The 22,551-nt window shown below is 54.3% G+C and overlaps 1 protein-coding gene across 3 annotated transcripts in view; it reads left to right on the top strand.

The window, feature by feature from the left end:
• The window catches only part of Man1c1 (mannosidase alpha class 1C member 1), a 123,343-nt gene that overhangs the window by 21,478 nt on the left and 79,314 nt on the right, over positions 1 to 22,551 (top strand). The window lies entirely within an intron of this gene.

Genomic DNA, 22,551 nt, shown 5'->3' with positions numbered 1-22,551 from the left:
CTGCAGTCTGCTTGGATCTTTGAGTCCAGCCTGGATTCCGATGAGGCACAGTTAGCCGCCCGGCTGCAACCCCAGCTCAGCAAATGGTAAACGCTACTTGAGGGCAACATTCAATTATGAAAATCTATTTCTCTTGCCACATTCAAAAAGTCTCCTAATGTGCCTTTGTGCACACACAAATTTAGTGACACATCACTAAATGTGTATGTGGTTGCCATGGAAATGTCTCTCTTCTAACGTGGCATTTCTGAGAGCAAAGAGAAGGGAAGTTGTCTTTGTAAAGAGAAGCAGAGCAGAACTTGGCTAATTGTCATCACACTGATCCCCAAACTGTCATTCTTCCCTGACTACCTGTCTCCTACTTCCCGTCAGAGACTGAACAGTAGAATCCGAATCAGCGTGCAGGTCTGGGGCGCCCGCGTTTCCTTGGCGATTTCACAAGCATCGTTCTTAACCCTTATGCCAGGCACGTAGCAGGAAGGAGCCCAGGCCATCTTGATGTGAGTGTTTCCTCTGGAAGCTGAGAAAGTGTGCACCGTCTGGCACTTGCCTCTCACGAGCACTCAAGTCTCAGAAGAACTCTTGGCACTATTTCTTTGCGGAGAGTGCAGGCTGAATGGGTCTCCTGAAGGTGCTTTGTGATTTCCACCGGAGACCGTGAGCTTCGTGGTTTGTAACTGTGACAAGTTCACGATGTGACAGCATACAGAACGGGCCCATTCTAAGGCACTTTTTGAATTTCAGAAGTGCCAAATATTTTCCTAGCGGTGGTAGAGAGAACGGAGAAGGACCCCAGAGACTCGAGTCGGGCTGGGTGTCTCTGGTCTTCTGGCTTGCCGCGGTGGGACTCCACCCTCATGTGTATTCACTGCATCTCTTGACCTTCTTGACCGACAAGGAAATCCTTGTAGTTCTGGGCTCGACCAGCAGCTTCTGAGGGGAAGCCATGGTTTACACCGGTGCTTGGGCGGTACTGGCCTCCCCGGGGTTTAGGTCTGGGTGGATGGTTCTGAAGTTCAAGTTGTGAGTCTCCGACCAGATTCTCAGTCAGCATGTGGAGGCCAGTTCACTCATGGGAATATTTTCTGTTCCTGGCGTCCAACACATGTGGCCTCTGGGCTGGAGGGTCCCTGAAGGCTGGGCTCCGTGCCTCTCGAGGGTGCCTCTTATTCCCTGGCGTCCTGAAAGCCTACTTGCTGCCCTCCCGCAGCTGCCCTGCGTCTGGCGGAAGTATCTTGTTACCTGATATCAGTGAACTGCAGAGCCTTGTTGCTTTTCATATTGAGGATTCTGTCTTGTCCGTGGCTATTGTGTCTCCCAAGAAGACCGTGAGCCACCAGCCTGGCTGAGTTGCCAAAGCAGGGCGGTGGGATCAGAACCAGCTTCAGACCCTCAAAGCTGGGGCTGAAGATGCTGAGCACCCCTTAGCGCTGCATCCCGATGGGGCCTCTACCTAGCAGGGGCGTGAGGCGGATCTTGTCTGCCACAAGGAGTGACCCTCTTGCTTGGACCAGTCAGGTCCTCAACGTTATTTCTTACCCAACACTTTTTCTCCTGCTCTCAGGGGATTGATGCAGCCTCTGGCTCAGTCTGGGCTGGGAACTTGTAAGACTTTACAAGAACTCTTGAGATCTCACCAACTCTGTCCAATCAGTGCTCCATGTTGCCCATGCTGAGGCCTCTGGGGACGCACCAGCTCTGAAGGCCGCTGCTGCTCCTGACCGCTGCTGCTCCTGACCGCTGCTAAGGGATTGTTTCCTCCAAGGTTGTTCTGAGCTTATTTTAGGGTCTGTGCTGGGAGCTCATGACCTCTCCCTAGAGAGACCAGGTCAGACATTGCCTGCTTAACTCTGAGGTCTCTCCAGGCCTAACTGAGTCTCCATTCTTGCAAGAGACAGGATTCCTAATTCTACCTGGGACAATATGGAATTTATCTCCGATATATCATGCTCTGAATTCTCTTCCTGCTGCTTTAGGCTCTGACAAATCTACCAAACGTGGGTATATAAATGGCTGATAGAGTTAGATACCCCCTTTTTGCTCTTGGCTTATGCAAGTAAATATCAATTTAGTCCTTATAGAAGGAAAATAAAGGAGACTTGGTTGTCTCCTTAATCCACAAACCCTATAATTCTCACCTGGAAAATCTGGCTCTCCTATTTCAAATCAGTTTTAATGGCAAAGGCTGAAGAAAGGCTTTATTGCTCTTATCTGAACTTATTTTTAAACTCTTCTTTTTACTTGTTCATTCAATAAATAAGATCCCCTTCAAGAAGAACCAGAGGGGGTCGGCTTTGGAGAAAGGTGTTAGACAAGTGGACGGGAAGCTTGGGGCCGGAGAGATTCCCACCCGGCAGAGACCCAGAGTGGGTCTGGGGTGGTCACTGCTGAACTCTAAGAGTTTCCGCCTGTCCTTCCTTCGTCTCAGAGGGGAAGTGGATGGACTGGCCCTTGCTAGAGACTTGACAGGGAGCAGCCCCTATGCCCCACAAGTGGTAGGAGCTGGGCAGGGTCCTGTCCACTCCCTCCTCCTGATTTGTGAGCAGCTCTCCCAGCAAGCAAGAAAGGGTAGCCCCTCACCCTGGACCAGCTTCCCTCAGAGGCAACTGGCCCTTCCTGCGTCCGGGTGCTGTGTCCCAGGTGACACCCTCTTCTTAAAGGGCGATGCTCTCCACAGCAGAGGCTCGTGGTGCCCTGACCAGGCAGGTGCTCTGGGTCAGCTGCTCATTCTTTAGCCACAGATGGACCTTTTGGCTTTTAGAGGGTGTTGTAATCACCACTCTGGCAGTGACCAGAGGTCACATGTCAAAAAGAAATTATGATAATCCTCATGGGAAACAGATCTGGTTTTCCTCAGGTGTTTCCTCAGACAGAGGGGCTGTGGGGTTTAGAGGAGTCCTGCTCCATGAGGCGTGTTAGCAACAGGGTCCCCCGCTGGCGTGACAGTTGCCCACCAAGGGGGAGGGGAGACTCTGCTGCCTGCCCGGGCCGAGGCCCTCCTGAGCAGGGTCTAGTGAGGCGTCTGGGACCTGGCAGGCCTCTCTTGCTGCCCCGCTGTGCCCACTCGACACCAAATGTGATTGCTTTGTGACTGGGCCTGTTGCAGGGCCCCTCCTAAAGGTCTGACCCGGACCCCCAGGCACTGCCCGAGGGCGCTCCTGGACAGTCTTCTCCCAGGGCCTAAGCGGAGCAGCCTGGGCCCTGTGTGGCCCCAGCAGAGGCCTCCCTGACTGGAGGTCCAGGCAGCACCAGGGCCCCTGCTCCGGACAGCTGCCACCTTCCTGGTTGCTGTTGGGAAACAAATGGCTCCTCTAAGTGACGCTGGGACTCCTGCAAGTGCCGCTCGCTGCCAAAGGCGTCTGCTCTCTGCCGAGGAGTCGCTCCCTCCTGGGAAGTGAGACTCTGCTAATGTGTCCTCAAGTTCTGTTCCAGCTGGCACCGGCCGTTCCCACCCCCAGGCTGGACGGCCCCCAGCACCCCCTCAGGCACGGGGCTGAGTTGCTGGCAGCTCGTGGCCCTCGGCTGCTCTGCCAAGACGGAGCCGCTGCCTGCCTCAAGCCATGCCGTCCTTTCCCCTGCCCTGGTGGGCACTGTCATGAGGCTGCTTCCTCCGGACCCAGAGCCCTGGGGCTGCCCCCGACCTGCAGGAGGAACCCTGGGCTCCAGCAGAAGGCTTAGCCACAGCCTCAGTCTGTCCCCTGCACAATGCCTACCCTTAGGGTTGGCGTTTACCTAAAGTGCTCAGAAGGGTGCAGAGCATATGCTGGGTGCTGAGCAAAGTTTCGTTTCTGTTGTCCCTCTGCGTTGGACTCCTGATGGTGTCGGGTGCTGCTGGTCTTAATCCAGATCTCCAAGGGGCCCTGGCAGGAAAACATCATTTTGCACTGTGATGTGACTACTTGCGGACCCTAACAAATTCCTCCTAAGTGGCTGCCCTGTCGCCCCACCCTGGATGGGAGCTCCATGTACTCCTGATTTTTCTGAACCCTCTTGGACACTTCAGCGTGAGGGTCCTGGGCAAAGGGCCACGTTGCGTGGGGGGATGGTTGATCTTAATATCTCCTTTTCCAAGAATTAGGCTGTTTTGGCTCAGCTGCGGCTTCTCCCACATCTGGCCCCTGTAGGAAAGTTGCCGAGCGGTCCAGTTCTCTCCCAGGGGCAGTAGGTCAGGCACATTTGGGACAGGATAGGGAGCAGCATTGTCTGAATCTTGTCCTTCAGCTACTGCTTTGCCTCTCCCAGGGGACATTTGTCCATGTTGGGAGACAGTTTGAGTTGTCACAGTGGGGATGCCATTGGCATCTAGTGGGTGGAAGCTAGGGACGCTGCTGGACACCAGACTGTGCACAGCACAAAGTGTCTGTAGTGCCACAGCTGAGAGCCCCCGACCCATTCCCAGCTGGGCAGTGAGAGGAGTCTGGACTCCCAGGGTTATAGGAGCAGCATTACCTAGACAGGTAACCCAGAGTCCTTGTCTCTATGAACCCTGGGCCTTAGTTTCCAGTCCCTGTACACAGCAACACTGGGGGCCACCATTACAAATGAGGACCTTGCAAAGGCTTCATGTCTTGTGTAAAGACTGCTGTCTTGGGGAACCCCAGGCCCCTGGCTCCTTGCAGAGGGTAAGCCTGTGAACCCCAGGCACCTGGCTCCTTGCAGAGGGTAAGCCTGTGTAAAGGAAAGCAGTTCTGACTTGATTTGGGGGAAAGTATGGAGCCGCTGTCTGGACCCAGACTCGGAGTTGGGGAAACTCTGTCCCACAGTGTATACCCACTCTTTGTCCTCTTGTTATGCCTAGTGAGCTTTTACTCGAATCTGCTTGTGGCTGCTCAGGGGTGGCTGCCTTTATGTCAGATGCCGTGGAAGGTAATCCGCTCACGTTGAGGCTGTAAATTTTCCAAGGTTCCAAAGCGCCGTGGCGTTCACTGGAACACATGCTGTCCTCTGATAATTGAAGTGGCTTGAAACAAAGCAAGGCCTTATTGGGCTGAAACAAGCCGTCTTGTGTGCTGGGCTATTTTAAAGCTGATACAAAACTTAGACCGCAGCTCTATTGAGCACTGCAGCCTGCTTGTCCCCAGAGGTTCTGGATTAAGGAATTAATTTCCTGTGTGTCTCGGGCACGTCCTCTTCACTTCCCCAGGTCTAGGTCCCTTGCTGCGACGCCTCTGCAGCCCCTTCTGGGTCCCTCCATCTTTGGAAGGAGCCTGCCGTCGAAGAGGCTGCTCTTCCAGGGTTAAAATCAGCCTTTCCAGAAGTTGTGGGCGAGCTGACGAAGTGACCCTCTCTCCTCGCCTCTGCAGTTATGAATCTCGGATGCTCCTGAAATGCCAAATGACTAGTTTAGTTACCGGGAACCAGCCGACACTTGCAGTTTAAATCTCTTTTCTTGGCTCCAAGGGAGTGAGCCGAGTTTGACAAATACAAATGGAAAACTGTTCTCTGGATCTTTCCTCCAGCCCTTGGGGACGGCAGATGATCGATGTGTGGGGCAGAGAGGGCTGGTTAGAGGAGCCTTTTCTGTCTGCATCCGTCTCCGGCTCCCAGTTTCTCTCCTGTGTCTCCTCAGCTTCTGATCAAGGGACTGACGTCCAGGTCTATTGGACGAACTCCCTTCCTGTTCAAAACCCTCTAGAAAATGCCAATTTCTTCCCCTCAGGGACTTGTTCTCAGGTCAACAGGAGGGCATAAAAGAAAGGAACTTTGGCCCCCAAACCTCAATTTCTCTGGTCATAGTTTGATTTGAAGAGGACAGTCTTGTCCTTGGGCCAGATGGCATGGAATAGTTCCCGGGATGTGCAGGTGGGAGGGCGGTTGCGACCTGGGTCTGGGTCCTCAGGAGTTCGCTTCCTCTTTTTGGTGGGGGTTGTTTCCCAGTGGACCAGGCAAGTCAAAGCTGATAGGGGTCTTGGGTTGAGATTATCACATCTTTTTTGTTTTACTTTAAAGAACATTTTTATTGATATCACATTTGTACATATTTTGGGGGTACAGTACAATAATTTGATACAATGTATAATGACCAAATCACGTCTTTTAAAAGACTTAATTCCATAATATGGTGACAGGTACATTTGACATCTTCCCAGGTCTACTGATTTGTCAGAAGTGGCTTCACCAAAGTGTTAACTGAAATTCTTAGTTTTATAGGTTCAGCCTATAAAACAGTTGGGGTAAATAAGCCTGGGCGGGGAATCCCTCCTGGGGTCCACTTCTGCAGCTCTGTGTCTCCTGTACGCCGGGCTGCGCTGACACCTGCCTAATTGTAGCAGGTCACTTGAGAGTGCCGTAAGAAGTAGAACGCCTGTGCGGTCATGCCCACGCCGGCAACTTGGCATGGGTTCGAGTTGGCAGGTCAGGGAGGAGCTGAGGAGGTGAGATGGACCATCCTGGGCCTTTGCCAGGCAGAGGGGAGGTCTCAGGCCTGTGGTCCACCTGGAAAGCAGATCAGGGCCCTCAAGCTTCTGCGCCCGAGCCTGTCTCAGTCCCACCTACTGTCACCGGGCTGCCAGGGTCGTGTCCTGAGAGCCCTTTGTGAGGACTAAGGGATGCAGCATGTGCCTTTCTGGGTGCCTCGGGCCAGAGGCTGGGGAGAAGTGGGGCAAGGTCAGCCTGGAGGGGCGCGGGTGCTTACGCGGGAACGGGGCCCCCAGGCTGGAAGTGGTGGCACCTTCCTTTGCCAGCCTGAGGTGCTTGCTCTGGTGACTCATCGAACACGCAGGCGATTTATGCTCTTATTCCTCTTCAGCAAGAAATAATTTCTTGCTCATCTGCCCCTTTAAGACCAAGGGCCTGACACTCGCTGTGCTGAGAATATAGTAACTTGTTGTGCTTCAGTTCTATTTATGTCCCATTTGGGGGTTTGGGGGCTGCCCTTTGACAGACACACAAAAAAGAGATTGATACAGACAGAGTGTAGGAAAAGCAGCGGGAAGGCAGGACCCGCTGCTCAGGAGCCCCGTGTCAGGCCCCGCTCCCCGCAGGCCTTGTACAGAGCACCTCGGTAAGTTGTCACGGGCTGCTGCCACCTTTTATCTGTCACCCGTGCTGGAATGAAAGCACCCACGTAACCCGTGTGGTGAGTCCCTGCCCTGGCCCAGGGAAATTAGCGCCGGCTGCCACCAGCCGCAGGGTGAGAAGAAGTGGTTGAAGGAACACAGCCTGCCCGTGACGGCTCGCCTCGGGCCACCGGCCCACACGAGGGGAGTTTAATAGCCCACCCCTGCTGGTCTCCTGACTTTGGCAGGACAGTCCGAAGATGAGACCGTGTCCCCTGCGCCCAGGAGCACCTGGTCCCGCTCTGGGTGGCCTCGCAGATGTTAGTAATCCAAAGCCAACACGCAGGGATGGGGTGGCCATTCCATCTGCCGCTCCTCTCCTCAGGGGAGACGGGTGGTCGTCCTGGTCTTACAGTCGAGACCGAGGCTCAGGGACATTACTCAACAGTAGAAGGTGGACCTAGAGAGGGACGCTGGGTTGGCCCTGTCTGCCCTGGACTAAAGATGGCTGGCAGGGGTGAGGAGGGGCTTGGGGCTTCCTGGAGGGAAGGGAGTGGCCCAGAGCTGAGTGAGCCTGGTGAGGGAGGGGCTGCTCCTTCAACCCACCTCCTCAAATTCTGTGTTCCCTGAGGCTCCTCCCCAGGGCCCCACCCCTCACCGCTCAGGGAGCCTTTTCCCTTTCTCTCCTTTGATCTTTTTTTATTTTTTGTGTGGTACTGGGGGTCGAACTCCGGGCCTTGTGCTTGCGAGGCAAGCACTCTACCAGCTGAGCTATCTCCCCAGCCCTCCTTTGATCTTTAAAACAGGAAGTTGACTTCTTTCCAGATGAGGAAACTGAGGCTCAGGGGCAGTGCCTTGTCCAAGAATGTATGGCAAACAGCGAAGTTGCTCCCGGTCCTGAGTCTTGCTGTTTTCTGAGTGGCCTCCACCCCATCGCCCAAGCTGCTGATCTCTGAATCGCAGGCTCTTGTTGAATGGGATGGGCCCTGGGCTGTGGCCTGGAACAGCCAAGGCGCCTTCCTCGTTCCCTGCCTTGCACAGGCCCTCTGGCCCTGCCACGCCCCTCATTTCCCCTGCACGTTCCATCGAGCTTTGAATCTACAGAGAGCTTGTCCTTGCCCTACTCGCTTGTGTCATCTGCAGTCTGCACCTTTCAGCCACGGCCAGCGGTGTAAACAAGGGTTGGCTCTGCCAGGCTTCTCCCCGGCAGGCCCCTTTTTGTGCCTGAGCCCACTGCCCAGGGCAAAAACCTTAGGAAGCGCAGGAGGCCACTGCGGGCAGCGGGCTGAGGCCGCTCACTCCAGCACCTGGTGGAGGGGCTTGCCTGTGAGGTCACCCCCTTACCTGGGCTCCTCCCCATTTGACCACAAGCGCACGCAGCCGGGACTTGGGTAGGAGGAGGAGGGGATTGGTTCATCCTGTCGCTGAGCCAGAGCCAAGGGCAGTCTTCTAAGTCAGGGCTGCGGGTGTTCCAGAAGGCTCACCTCCGGGGCTCCTCCCTGGAGTCAGCTTGTGGTTCTACTGCTGCAGCCCCTGGCTATGACCCCACCCTCACCTCAGACCTTGAACTGTCTCACCGCTGGGAGCTTGTGGTGTGAGCCCTGGTCTGCAGTAAGCTCCACTCCACTGAAAGCGCGGAGCTGGACGGTCTCCCGCAGGCCTCCAGAGGCATGCCCTTCCCGCCAGGAACCAAGCGGGCCTGGGGTGCATCTGCAGCGTGACTCTTAGAGGTCCTAAATCTGAGGAGGAATGTAAGGCCCAAAATATAATTCAGAAGAAATCTTTACAGTTTAAATGACAAAAGTCACGTGCTGTACAACATCGATAAGGCTTCCTTCTAACTTCTGATTTCACAGTCTTGGTGAGTCCATGTGACGCTGTATCTCTTGGGATCCTGCTTACTGGTCTGCCTGTTGGATACACTCAGGGATATGCTAGAGCTGACTCAGGAGAACCAGAAATTTTGTGGGCTGATGTTAAAAACAATCACTATTTAAAAACCAATGACATCAATTTACCATTAGATAAATTATATTAGAAACAAGGATAATCAATACTCAAAACTCACCCCTTCCTAATTGTTTTGCTACATTTTAGAATTTATCCGTACACATAGATTGCATGTGTATACACTATGGTGCGCCACTGCATACATTGGCTGTGTTCAGTGACATCGCGTGAAATGGGCTGTGCTGGGAATATTTACACCACAGAAGTTGGCAAAAACAACACTTGATGTTTGGTTTTGATAATGGTCCAGACTTAAAAAGCAATGGATAAAATGATAAAATTGTATCATCGTACATGGCACAAAAAGTTGCAAGAAGATTCTTCTGGTGTAAGAAGTCCCTTCCGTCATTGACGAGCATGTAAAGCTCTGGTGTGGTTTTTTATTTCATTTGTCTTTCTCAAAGTGAGTGAAAGTATTGACCAGTGTTTGTGTGGGGGCCATACGTGAAGAGTCGGTCCTGAATCAGCTCTGCTGCTTGTCCCCTGTATTCCGTCACTTCTGCCTTAGCTTCTGGCTGTTACCTTAGACCGTCATGCCCCGGTCCCCTTACATTCACTGACATTTATAACTATCCAGTGTGTGCTGTGTGCCAGGCTCCGGGGACAGAGTAGTCAGCAAAGCAGATACAAATGCAAGTTCTATTCTCCTGGAGAGAGTGAGACAAAAAACACAGTAAATCTGTGACCCCTTGTACATATTTGCAACCTCTTGCCTCTCTTCTTGGAAAAGAAGATACAGATGACTCCTCTGTGTCGTGATCCTCCTTCTGTCTCCACCACGGTCTCATCCTTTGCACTGATCGGAGTCTCAGCTTGAGGGCAGGGTCTGAGAAGAGTCTGTGACTGGCCAGGAACTTGAAATGAAGTTGGGGTGAATATCCAAGGAGCTCAGGGGGAGCATGCAAGACAGGGAGGCAGAACCGCAGTTCCCCTGTGTCTGGGAAATGGGGTGCCCTCTGCCCACGGAAGGCTACCTTGAGGGTTCTCCATCTACATGTGGGTTGGAGGTCTGAGAGGAGCCCTCCGCACCTGAAAGGAGTTTAAAAAGCCTAATATAAGAAATTCCGGGGCTGGGGAGATAGCTCAGTGGGTAGAGTGCTTGCCTTGCAAGCACAAGGCCCTGAGTTCGATCCCCAGCACCCCCCCCCCAAAAAAAAAAAAAAAAGAAATTCCGCAGGCCGGCTCCCTGCCGAGAACGTGAGGTTCTGCTGGCTCACTCGGCCATTTGTTCCGAAGTTGGAGAGGCTGCCCAGCCCAGGGGCTGTAGGCTCTGGCAGCTGTGAAGCCGAATGACCTGCCACCTCTCCCCTTGAGGAACTTTCACGCTGGTGGGGTGGTTTGTGATCCCAATTGCTGGCCAGGGAGCACAGGTTTGAATGTTCCGGAAGCTCTCCTGTCTCTCTGGAATCTTCTGCACCCACCCCCCTACTCCCCAGGCAGCTCCTTCCCCTTTCTCTCTCCTCCTGTTTTGCAGTTTCTAATCACTCATCTCTGTGTGTTTGACTGATGTCTGTCTCTCACAAGAATGTCAGCCCAGGAGGGCGGGGACCCCCATCTGTCTCGTGCTCAGGGCCTGGCACCAGGAGGCGCCCAGGAACCACTTGTGGAGTAAGTGGACTGGAGGAGGGAGGTGGGGGACGGCAGGTCAGGGCATCCTGGAGGAAGAGGCCGTGCCCGGAAAGGTGAAGCCTTCTTCCCTGGCTTCTGGCAGGTGCAGCCAGACCCCTTTGCAGGGGTCCAGGCCCAGCCCAAGCATGGCCACTGCCTCTGGGGAGAGGCCACAGTGACAGCACACAGCATTCACACGAGGCTCAGCATTTTCTTGGGTCACAGACTCCTGCACCAATCCGATGGAAACCGCAAGCCCTCTCCCCAGACCAACGCTCAGCACACACGCACTCACACGTGCACACAAGTAAACACGCGCCTCATTTAGGTTTCAAGCCGTTTACGGCTCCCTGAAGCCCACCCGTAAACCCCAGGTGGAGAACCCTGCTTTAAAAAACAACCCCACCGCAGGCAGGCATCTGCTCCTCCGCAGTCCCAGTATCTAGCCCCGTTCTTGATTTGTCGCAGCACTTCTGTGAGGTGTGGGGGGACGGATAGGAGGGCAACTGGGGAGGTAGGGCTGGTGTAGCTCAGAGGTAGAGTTTGCCTAGCATGGTGAGGCTCTGGATTTGACCCCCTGGCACTGAAAAAAACAAAAAAAAGAATGGGTAGATGGACGGATAACGAAGTGTCCCAATTTGCCATGACCTATATAGAGCTGATCTACTAATTCCATCGAAATTGTCGGGGGAGAGGGTCAGCCGAAGCAGAGACGAGGAGCACCTTTTGCACCAGTCTGTCCTGGCGGGAGTGTGGTTCTCCCCACACCCAGAAAGCCCACCAAGTCTGCAAGATTATTCCCCAGTAAACACTTAGAACGTGATGTCTGACACGTTGTCTGTTGATCGGCAGACTATTTTAAATTGAACCTGTCCTTAGAACATCGGAGATTGTGATTTTAAAGGAACTGACTGATTGGGTTAGTTCTTGGAACTTCTTCAAACCCCCAGAAAGGGGTGACTGGGTCCTCTACTCCCCAAAGAGGCTAGGTTATGCCTCCAGTTCTGGAGTGTGCAAGGGGCCCAGCATGACAGCCCATTGCCCTCCGCCTTCTCCACGGTCAGCTAGGAGCACCTCCTGACCGGGCCCATCTTTTGCTCAAACTGCCTACTCCTCCATCCCCTCTGAAGGTGGCAGATCCCTAGCTTTTAAAGTTCCCAACTCTGAAAGCTCAGTTTTCTTTTTTGCATCTATTTTAATCCCTGTTTTTCATGTGAGGGCATTTAACAATGTTGATTTTTTGATGCCAGGATTGTTCAAAACCGTGGGGGGAATCAACCTACAGTACTGGAGTTTGCTTGGAAAACAGTTGTCAAGGAAATAGATTTTGCAAAACATTTCCTCCCGGGAGAGCTCTCTTTTTCCACATATCCCCGCATCGAACATTGTTCCCCTGTGCAGTAATGGCAGGCAGAGGTACCATTGGCAGGTAATCTGTCTAGCCAACATCTAATTATGAATTAAGGCCCTTGCTGGCATTTTTACAGCTTGGCAGCCAATGGTGGTCCAAGTTCAAGTTCAGTGCATGGGACCTCTGAACTGTTCCTGGGCACATAGGGATGACGGAAGATTTCTTGGCCCTGGCTATAGACAAGGGAATAGGATTCTGGAAAATCAGTGAGCCTGGAAGTGCCCAATACATGGAGCCGAAATCACAAAAACATTTTTCAGTCCAAAGAAAAGGTGAAGATTCACGGGCAGGGGCAGTGTGCAGTGTGACTCAAGGCCCTCCTGTGAGGAGACACTGGTCTCCTTGTGATAAGACCAGTTGGCCACCCAGACTCTGGCGGCCAGTGCCGCTCAGAGAAGCTCAGTGTTAGACACGCCGTTGAATACGTGGACTGCTCAGTCGTGAGAGGCCCTCACAAGCAAGGCCGGTGGCTTTAAGTATCACTTGTGAGAACTGAGTCAAGAAAGTTCTTAGTCAAGAAAGCTGGCCCTGTTAGAGTTCTGGCCATCAACCTGGAAGGTCATTACTGACCTCTCATAGACAGTAGGAGAGTGGCTGATGAAGGCAGAGAGATGGCCCTGTTCCCCTTTGTTTTGGCATCTATTGTGTTTGCAGTCATCTTTAATTATAAAAGCTATTACTATGGAATGGATTATCAATGGGATTCATTAATGTTGCCTAGTAACATCCTTTTATGTCCAGGACACACGTGTTTCTGCAGCACAGGCTGGAGAAGCAAAGGCTCCCTGTCTCCTGGCCACGTTGCTGGGCCAGGGCTGGGGTGGCGGTTCTGTGGTGGCGGCTCTGTGGTGGACCACTTGCCCAGCACGTGGGAGGCACTGGGTTCGATTCTCAGCACTGCGTATAAACCAATCAATAAAATAAAGCTCCATCAACAACTAAAGACAATTTAAAACAATAACAAACAAATAAAAAAAAACTATTGCAAAAATCAGGGAAGCCCAGCGGGGGTGAGAGGGGTGCAGAATGGGCCCAGTTGATAATAGCCTAAGTCTTCAAAAAGACTTTGTCTTAACCAACATACTTCTTCACTCGGCACCAAACCCCAGTAGCAACGCAGAAAAACCCTGGTAAATGGTTAACTGCACTCTGCTCTCCCTTGGGATAACGTTCTGTGCCATTACAGACCAATCTCCACCTCGGGGCCCATTCTGCACACCCCTGTAGCCTGCGGGAAAGTGAAAGATTGTGAATCTGTAGGTTTTTCGACAATTTCCAACCCAAGAAATGATCACTGATGGAGAAAATAGGACATTAGTTAGATATTGCAGGTACAGTCTGTCTGTACCTCTTTGAAGTCAGGTTATCTCCTTCATCCTGCTGATCTTGAAAATGCCCCATTAATGGAAGAAATGGCGGCAGAGTTATCACCAGAAGTACTCGAAATCATACTCTTTAAAGGTCACACTGGTGGAATTTTCAGATAATACTTGGCATTGCTGTTTTAGGATTTTTTTTTTTTTTTAAGTGGGAAAACAGCTTCTCCGACCACAGGAAGAGGTCATCTGTTGGGCTTCAGATCTCCAGGATGGCTGTGACCCCACAAAAGTGGTTATCACTTAAAGATAATTACATTCCGCATTGTTCCCACTAAACTCTTGAGATGGACTGATTGGCATATTTAAATCTCATCTCCCAGGCATTTGCTAATTATCATAGCCTACTTGGGGGAAAAAAAAAAAACACCCTAATCAAATCGCTGTTTAGAGATGCTTCGAATTTTAAATTTTTGCTGGGTTCATGGGAAGAGAGGAAATGGGCCTCTGATTTTCCTCTGGTTCGTTCCCTGACCTCAAGAGGGTTGAGACTTTTAATGTCTTAAATAGCCATAGCTAATCTCTCAGGAAACATTTTCCCATCTAAATTCTTCATGGTCTTGCATCGTCTCCATCCTGACCCTCTTTCTCACCGAGTGGCTGCCCATGCAGCAGGGAAGCTGCTGAATTCCAGCTAATGAGGCTCATCTTTTTTTCATTCATTTTAAGTGGGCCCAGGCAGGCCCCGAGTCAAACCTGAGCACCAGCAGCAAGCGACTCATGTCCTTCTTGGGTTCATAAGTGAAACACCAAGTCCATGTGCCAGCGAGAGGCATCGCTTCCTCCCGCCCAGAAAAGGACACACAGAGCGGCCTCCCAGGTCTGCAGTGGAGCAGCGGCCACCCTCAGGAAGGGCACCGCAGGTGGGGCAGCCCGCTCACCACTCCCACCACCAGCCAGACTCCCACCAGCCAGCCAGCCAGCCCAGCCCAGCGTGACTGCCGGTTTTACGCAACGGTGCTTTTCCGTCTCTGCGACCAGAACGGAAGGCACATGATGTTTTCCTCCTTTATACAGAATATACAGCTGTCAGTGAGAGAAATCTCGCCCAGGCCTTTCTTTTATAGGAAGTGTCGGAAAGAGCCCGACTCTGGGATTTATGGAAGAGCCCAGGGAGCCACTGTCGCCAGAACAAGTGCAGGCACGAGAAATTTGGGGCGGTTTTGAGGAATCACCTGTGGCAGGCCTTCCATCCGTCCATCCGCCTCCCTTCTGTGGAAGGGTCTGCTTTGCCGACGCGGCAGGAGCTGCCATTTCCTGCAGCAGGTTTACAGGCCCCAGCAGGAAGCCCAGACCTGGAGGCAGCTTAGGAGAGAGCAGCTGTCTGCAGTTCCTGGGGAGTGGGGTGTGTGAATTTGAGGAGGAGGGGGAGGCCAAACATCCAGCCGGCAAGGCCTGCCTGAGCCCTGACTCTGAGCTCTGACTCTGATCATTGCAGCGATTCAAAACAGTCCTGAAACCTGAGGATCCGAGTTCCCAGCCTGTCCTGATGGGAGCTTTTGGTTTTCATTGTTAATGGCTCTTTGGTCTTCTGTTTCAAGGTTTCAAGATCAAATTGCTTGATGTTGTGCTCTCTCCCGCGTGGCTGGGGGATCTTTTATGATACGGCCGCAGTCATCCTTCAAAAACAGCCTCTGCGCTCAGCCCCTCAAAGAAAGCATCCTGAGCGTCCCAGGAAATTCAGTCTTGCAGGAGCCAGGAGACACCAGCCCTTCTTAGGAGTCCCAGACGTGCTACTGCACCCCTCACGGCAGACCGAGAAAAATGGGAAGAAAACCTACGTCGAGCTGTCTGATGAATGCAAACTCAAGGCTTCGGATGGGGTGGCAGCACCTGGGCTCCATAGGATGAATAACTCCAGAGGCCTGGGTTGTTTCGTATGGCATTTGTAAGGCCGAGCCGGGCCACTGACCGCTCTGGAATTCTCTGGAATTCTCTCTCCTAGTGTGAACCGATAACCTTCTCCGTAGGTTCTGTAAGTCTTTCTAGCCAAAAAAAAAAAAAAGGAGAGAAAGAAACTATGTACTTTGGAATCTGCCCGTGGGACCTCAGAGGAACAAGAAGAGTCAAATGCATTTCTTAGTCCATAAGCGGAAAGCGGGAGATTTTTTTTCAGATATTAATAATTAAGGTGTTGACTCAGCTATCTTCTCGGAGCCCGCCTCGGCCACCCCTCAACTCCATCCCTCTCCCCTTTACCTCGTCTTTGTTTCATATTGCTGACCCCCTTTTAGAGTCCTGCTCCTTACTATCCGCCTGCCCACCCTGGGGCGTAGCAGCCATCACGGCAGGGACATGGCTGAGCCGTCTCCTGCACACAGCGGGCACAGGGCACATAGCAGGTGCTCCTGAGTGGATGCAGGTGTCGGGAGGTGGGAGAGGGACAGGAAGAGGCAGAAGTTGCCCTCAGACCCACCTGGGTTTGTGCAAACCCTCCTCTTCCTGGCTGTGCGCCTCGAGTTGCCGAACCTCTCTGAGCCTCAGTCTCATCTATAAAATGGGCTTAAAACTTGCTTCAAAGTAGCCACAAAGGCTTCAACGTGATAACTTCTGTGATGACAGGGGTACGGGACTGACTTATTTGGGGACTGGCTTATTCTCCATCTTTGGTTGAAATAATTTTATTGAACAAAACAGAGCCCTTCACTTGCTCTGGATGCCAGGGGTTCTCAGGCCTCTTCCTTGAGTCCAGGAATGGTGGACGGTTCCAGGTGCTTCTGCCAGGTTCCTCTGTCCCCCAGGCTGACTTCTCAACAGGTGGCTGCGCTGGCAACCGGAAGGCAGGGTCCTGCCCTCCCGGACCTCCTTTCCCATCCTCAGCCCACTTCCTGCCAAACCCCAGAGGCCCCGGAATGGGTCACCTGTGCCCCTGGCTGGCACAGCTGCCACCAAGCTGTCAGGCTGACCCCAGGTGTGGGATTCCACCCTCCATGTTCCAGTCCGGATCTCGCCACCGTTTGCTTTGGTATTTTCCTTGTTTTCACTTAAACTTTCTCTTTTTTGAAAAAAATCTTACATGTGGGCAAAAGCTGGGTTCTGCCTCTTTCATGTTTCCGGCAGCCTCGGGCTCGCGGGGGCCGCTCTCCGGCAGCGCGTCCCTTCCCGCCAGCACTGCAGCCCTCGGGGAGCCGGACGGCGGCTTTCAAAGACGGACAGCGGCAGGACTGGCGGCTTGGCGCCAGGCGGCGGCCAGTCCTCATCCTGCTTCTCTGTGTGCCCACGCTGCCCTGAGGTGCCTGGTCCATGTTTTGATAGGGAAGCAGCCTCTTGAATCAGCTGGCCACCAGCCTCACCCGGCCCACTGCCCGCCTCCGAGGAGGAGGAGGCTGCGGTAGGTGGGTTGAGCCGCAGGCCCTGAGGGGTCCTCTCGCACCACCGCCCGCTCTGCACCCTCTGGTTCTGTGTCCTTGGGACCCTCTGGGACTCGACGTCGACGTCCGCCTGCAGGGGGCACAGGGTCATGTGCCTATGGAGGGCCTGACCGGGGTCAGGCATGCTGTCAGTGCCCAGGGGACACCCCTGGTGGGTGACAGAGGCAGGCATTCACTACTGTGAGGACAGCGCCCTCCTTTTGGCCAGGCGATGCTCTGCTAGGGGCCGGCAATGCAGAGGTCAGTAGGTCACCGCATTCAAGGCCAGGGAGACAGATGTGAAAGAAACGGTTCTCCATTAGAGGTGTTAAGTATGGTTGCCGATGGCTGGCGGGGCTGTGGCCTTGCTCCAGAACACCAGATTCTCTCGGCAGAACACAGCATGGGAAGGGCAGTGGAGATTTGGTGGGTTGGTCTGTCCACTTACTGTTATTCAGTGGCAGATGCAAAGGTCCTGGGGTGAGGTATTAGCTTCCTGTTGCTGCAGTAACAAATCACACCAACTCAGTGACTTCAAACACAAATTTATCTTCTAAATCTGGAACTGAGAAGCCTGAACTGTGTGTCAGTGGGCTCAAAATCAAGGTGTTGGCCAGGCTGCCTTCCTTTCAGGGTTGTCTAGGGGAGTGTATTAGTCAGGGTCCTCCAGAGAATAGAACCAGTAGGAAAAAGACAGATCAGTGAGCTGGGTACAGGCGTGCACCTGCAGTCAGGAGGCTGAGCGGGAGGCTCATTGAGCCCAGGAGTTCAAGGCCAGCCTGGGCAATTCAGGGAGACTCCATCTCAAAACCACAGCAACCACAGTGAATCAGCAGGTGGCTGGATGGGTGAGCGGGATTAGCCAGGGGATGGGATCCCACAGCCAGAGGCGTCAGGCAAGCTGGAGAGCCCGGGCAGCTGGCAGTGTGGCTGAGCCCAAGGCCAAAGGCCTCGGAAGCCACGTAACTCCCGGTTCACAAGGCTCGGCAGCCTGGGGCCAGGGGTGCCCAGCCGAAGCCCAAGGCTGGAGGACCTGGCGTTCTGCGGAGGGCAGGAGAAGGGCGTCCAGGCCACAGAAGAAAGAGCGGAACCACCTCCCCTGCCCTGTGTTCTCAGGCCTGGGCACTCGGAGGTCCCTGCCCGCGTGGGCCACGGTCTTGCCTCTGTCCACTGAGTCAGACGCCAGTCGCGACCAGAAACGCCCTCACAGAAGCCACGCTTGGCCCACCATCCAAGCTGCCCGTGGCCCATCAAGCCGGCCGCACAGGGAGGACCCTTCTAGAAGCTCTGCACTCCCCAGCTCACGGCCCCTCTTCTGTGGCCAGGCCAGCGATGGCCAGGGAGTCCTCCTCACATCCGGGCACTGACTCCTGCCCCGGCTCCCCTGCCAGGACCCTTCTGGTTACCCTGGTCCTTCCTGGATAATCGGCTGACCTCCCACGCTCCGGGTCAGCTCCTTAGCAACCGCGACGCCATCCGAAGCCAGGATTCCATTCTACCGACAACCTAGAACTGCCGGTTCTGAGGGTCGGGATGTCGGCATCTTCGGGGGCCATTGCCGCCCACCACAGGGGGGAGGGGCCCTTGCTGTCTGAGGTCAGCGGGGTGGGGGGGGGACAGTGGGAGGGACGGGCCACACAGAGAGGCCACGGGAGGCGGGTGTGCGGGTCACCTGAGTGCGCCAGCGGATGTGGACGGCGTCAGAGGCGGCATCCACAGGCCTGCTGGCAAATGGGTGTGGGGTGTGGCCCAACTCCGTTCTGAGAGAGGCAGCGGAGCCTCCTGGCCACCGACACTTGCTGTGACACTTGGACAGGGGCCTCGGTTTCCTCATTTAGAGTGAGAGTAATGACTCTGATGTTATAAGATGAACGTCAAGGTTAAATGAGGTGACGGATGAAACCTCCGGCCCTGCGTGATATTACAGCATCATTCCTTTGAAACAGATGAGAAGATGGAGGCACAGAAAGGTTAGGTATCTTATCCAAGGACACACAGCAGAGTAGAACTGGGGTCTGAAGCTGGGCTCTCCACGGCTGTGCCCGACCGCCTCGCAGACAGCGCCTCCCAGAGGTGTGGCGAGAACTGCGCACGCCCGTACACACAGGTGCACCGCGGGTGTTGGCCATCCGTGAATGTCCGCCTGCGCGAGCGCAGTCTCTTCTGTAAGGCAGGGCTGATGGCCCCAGCCTGGCTAACGCCCAGGTGACCGGAGGGCTCAGGTGAGGAAGGCAGAGCGCGGCGGGAACGGTCCTTCCACCTGCACGTGCGGGTTGTGGACGAAGGTCCTGCACCCAGGCCTGTTGGGGCCTCCGGCCCCTCTGCCCCCTCCTGGGCTCCCTGCCCGGCTGACGCCCAGCCCTCCTGGCCGCTGGCCTCTCCTGTCTGCCGCCAGCGGGCCGCGGTGAATTAAGGCTGCGGCCGTGACACGAGCACAGGGCCCCTGTGCTGTCACCCACCTGTGACATTTAATCCATGTGTGTTTATGGAGCCTCCCCAGCCGGGACAGTGGTCAGCCGCCTCGGCTGGAGCCCGTTCTGGTGGGGAAATGGAAGCTGTTCCCTGAGAGTTCGGCCGGTCAGTCTCCGTGATGGGGGTCCGACCTGAGCCCGAGGCGGGAAGCCCTCTGCAGAGGCGAGAGGCCCGTGAAGGGGGCCAAAGGCGAGAGGGACTCCCCAGGCGGAGGGTCGTGGGCACAGCCCGGGGCTGGCCTGGCTGGGACTCGTTAAGGAGCTGGACTTGTACCTGGCGGGAGTGTCTGTGGGTCGGGTGACGAGGAGATAGGAATACGTTTGCATATCAAATTATCACACCTGGCTACAGCGTGGAGACTCCTGCAGGAGGCCAAAGAGGAGGTCTGGCCTCCACTCAGGAGGCTGCTGCAGGAGTGCCTGGAGAGATGTGTTCAGGATTGGGGTGCCAAGCCCCAAAGTTGGGGTTGCAAAGAGAAGTGGACAGAGAGATGCTCAGTGGGTAAATTAACAGAACGGCAGTCATCTTACACTGCTTTTTATTGAACACATATCAGGTATCAGCCACTGTGCTCAACACTTTTCATATTTTATCTTACGCTCAGTTATTAAAAGGATTCAGTATTCCTGTTCTTTTTCAGATAGGGAAACTCAGACTCAGAGAGGTTAAGTCACCCACCCAAGGCCACACAGCCAGTAGTGGCAGACTCTGAGAGCAGGCTCTAGAACTCGAGTGTGCATTTGGATCACTTGGAGCTCTTGTTTACTGACTCTGGAGCCAGGCCTGGGCTGCTGCATTTCTAAAGCTCTCCCTGGGTGTGCCCACTTGGAGCACGTCACTGCCAGGCCACGCTCTCAGCCGCGGTGCCTTTGCACAGTTACAGATGGTGTGAATTTCTGAGTGTGGGAATCCGAGTCCCCAGGGCCGGGTGTGGGAGAGCCGTCTGGACCTTACAGGTCTGGAGGCCTGTTCCAGGAGCTCAGGCAAGCCTGAGGGCCAGACGTGGAGGCAGCGGGTCTCCTTCTAGGCCCCCGCCCCTGCTCTCCCCCAGGGCACCAGACCCCACCTGTCCGGCTGCGATGGTAGACCCGGCCGTGCTGCCCAGGCCTCCTCTGCGGCACCAGTCGGAGCCCGCGGGTCCCACCGGGCAGGGCTGGTCTTCGGCCTCCCCGTGGCCTCCGCCGAGGGGAGGGCCCTGTCTGGTGTCTCTGGCTGTGTGGTCCTTAGATCCAGATCCTGAGGGCGAGGCCTCCCCGCCTGGCCCCTGCAGGTGGGGCCAGGTGCCGCCGCCGGGACGCCAGTAAGACCGCGCTCCACGGCGCGCCGGCCCCAGTGACGGGAAGGTCCATTTCCTTCTTGGCAGCTTGGAGACGGAGCCGTGGTGGATCTGGGTGGCCGCCAGGCCCGGCCCTGCGCGTGCGTTTTCTCGGAGGGGAGATGTCCCCGCGCTTCAGCGCTGCCCGCCTTCCGCCGGCTGCCCGCTTCCTCCCTCCCCCAAGGCGTCTTCCTTTCTTGGTTCTGTGGTTCTGGGCTCCTCTCCTGGGAGGCCACCTGGGCCTGGTGACAGCGGATTCTAGGTGCTTTCCTGTGGCAGAGTCCTTGAGCCTAGGCGGGTGGAAGGAGAGCCTTAGAGGAAACGGCCATGGCTGCCCTGCCCGGGCCACGTCCCCACTCTGAGGTCTCGTGTCACCGTGCTGGTGTCTGCCCCGCCCGGGCCACGTCCCCACTCTGAGGTCTCACGTCACCGTGCTGGTGTCTGCCCCGCCCGGGCCACGTCCCCACTCTGAGGTCTCACGTCACCGTGCTGGTGTCTGCCCCGCCCGGGCCACGTCCCCACTCTGAGGTCTCACGTCACCGTGCTGGTGTCTGCCCCGCCCGGGCCACGTCCCCACTCTGAGGTCTCGTGTCACCATGCTGGGTTCAGGTGGGCAAGCACGTCTTCTGTTTGAGAGAGAACTGCAGACGCGTCTGAGGAAGCGGCTCCGAGTGCGCCGCCCGTGTCTTCTGTCCCCAGAGCTGCCTTGCGCGGGGCGGGTGGAGGGAAGGCCTGGTGGTCTCCTTCCGTAAGGGAGGGCCTTCCAGAGACACTCCAGAGCTGCCTTCTGCCTCCAGCACGGACACACACAGTTGCCTGTTGTGTCTTTCTAGAACCCACTGTGCGCAGATGTCCGGATTCTCCTGGCATTTTGGTCTCGTGGCTGATGATTCTCATGGTCACCTTCTCAAGCCTGACCTGAACCTCTTGCTGCAGCTCAGGCTGCCACTGCCCCATCAGATGCACCATCCTCCCCCAGTTCCCGGAGACAGATTGTCCCAGACCTCTGCATCTTGGCTGTGGCAAGTCGCTTTCCCTCTCCTGTTCTCACATAGCTTATCAAGTGTGGTTTGGGGAATCAATTGTGTCCCGGGCCCTCAAGTTGTTTCTCTGGAATTGTGGACCTGAGCTGCTCTTCATGCTGTTGCTCTGCGGGGTGACCTTCTCCCATGGAAACCCAGCTCCGTCACCTTTGTACTTCCTTTTCCCTGAGGGCAGCACTATACCATTTCCCCTCTTTAGTTTTCATTTTAAAACCTTTATTTTTTTTATATCTCGAACATTCATGTAGAAAATAAGAAAATTCAGAAAATGTAAGTCAACCGGAAGGGAAAAGTTAAAATCGCTGAACTTCTCCCGTCAGACATATCCACCGTCAGCGTCTCAGTGTTTCCTTCCGATCTTTTCTTTTTAGACACTTCTACATAGGCCAGTGAATTTCCTACCATGTAATTTAGCATCCTACTTTTCCACTTAATATTACATAATGAGCATTTTTTGCTTATCACTGAACATTTGAAAACACAATTCTTAATATCTGTTTACTATTTTACATCTCATACATTTTTTAGACCTTGCGTAATTATTTCTAAATGGAAAAATACCTATCCTGTCAAGCCCACAGAACCACCCAACTTGAGTGAGCTCAACCAGGCAAAGGGCTGCGTGAATGTGCGCAGCCACTATCCATGATGTGAGTTTACCTGCTTTTCAGTATTGTCACAAATTTGTTGTGCCCTTTTCCCATTTGCCAAGTTTTGCACAGTGGTAGGCAAAATAAGCTGTCTGACTGTAATCTTCAAAAACCCCTGTATGTATTAATAAATTCTAACTTCTTCCCTAGTGATTTTGTAGAGGCTGTAGCCTAAGGAAATGACTGGAAATATTTGTGCACAAAGATATTCACTATGGCATTATTTTGCAATAGCCCCAAACTAGGAGTCACCAAAATGTCTGGCTGTATAGGAGGAAGATAAAGTCCACAATGATGCATCTCCCTGCCCGCTGTTGA

Source organism: Sciurus carolinensis, chromosome 1 (genome assembly GCF_902686445.1).
Source record: "Sciurus carolinensis chromosome 1, mSciCar1.2, whole genome shotgun sequence".
In the NCBI taxonomy this organism is placed as follows: domain Eukaryota; kingdom Metazoa; phylum Chordata; class Mammalia; order Rodentia; family Sciuridae; genus Sciurus; species Sciurus carolinensis.
Note: the sequence above shows the minus strand (reverse complement) of the source record. Positions and strands in the feature narration are given on the sequence as shown.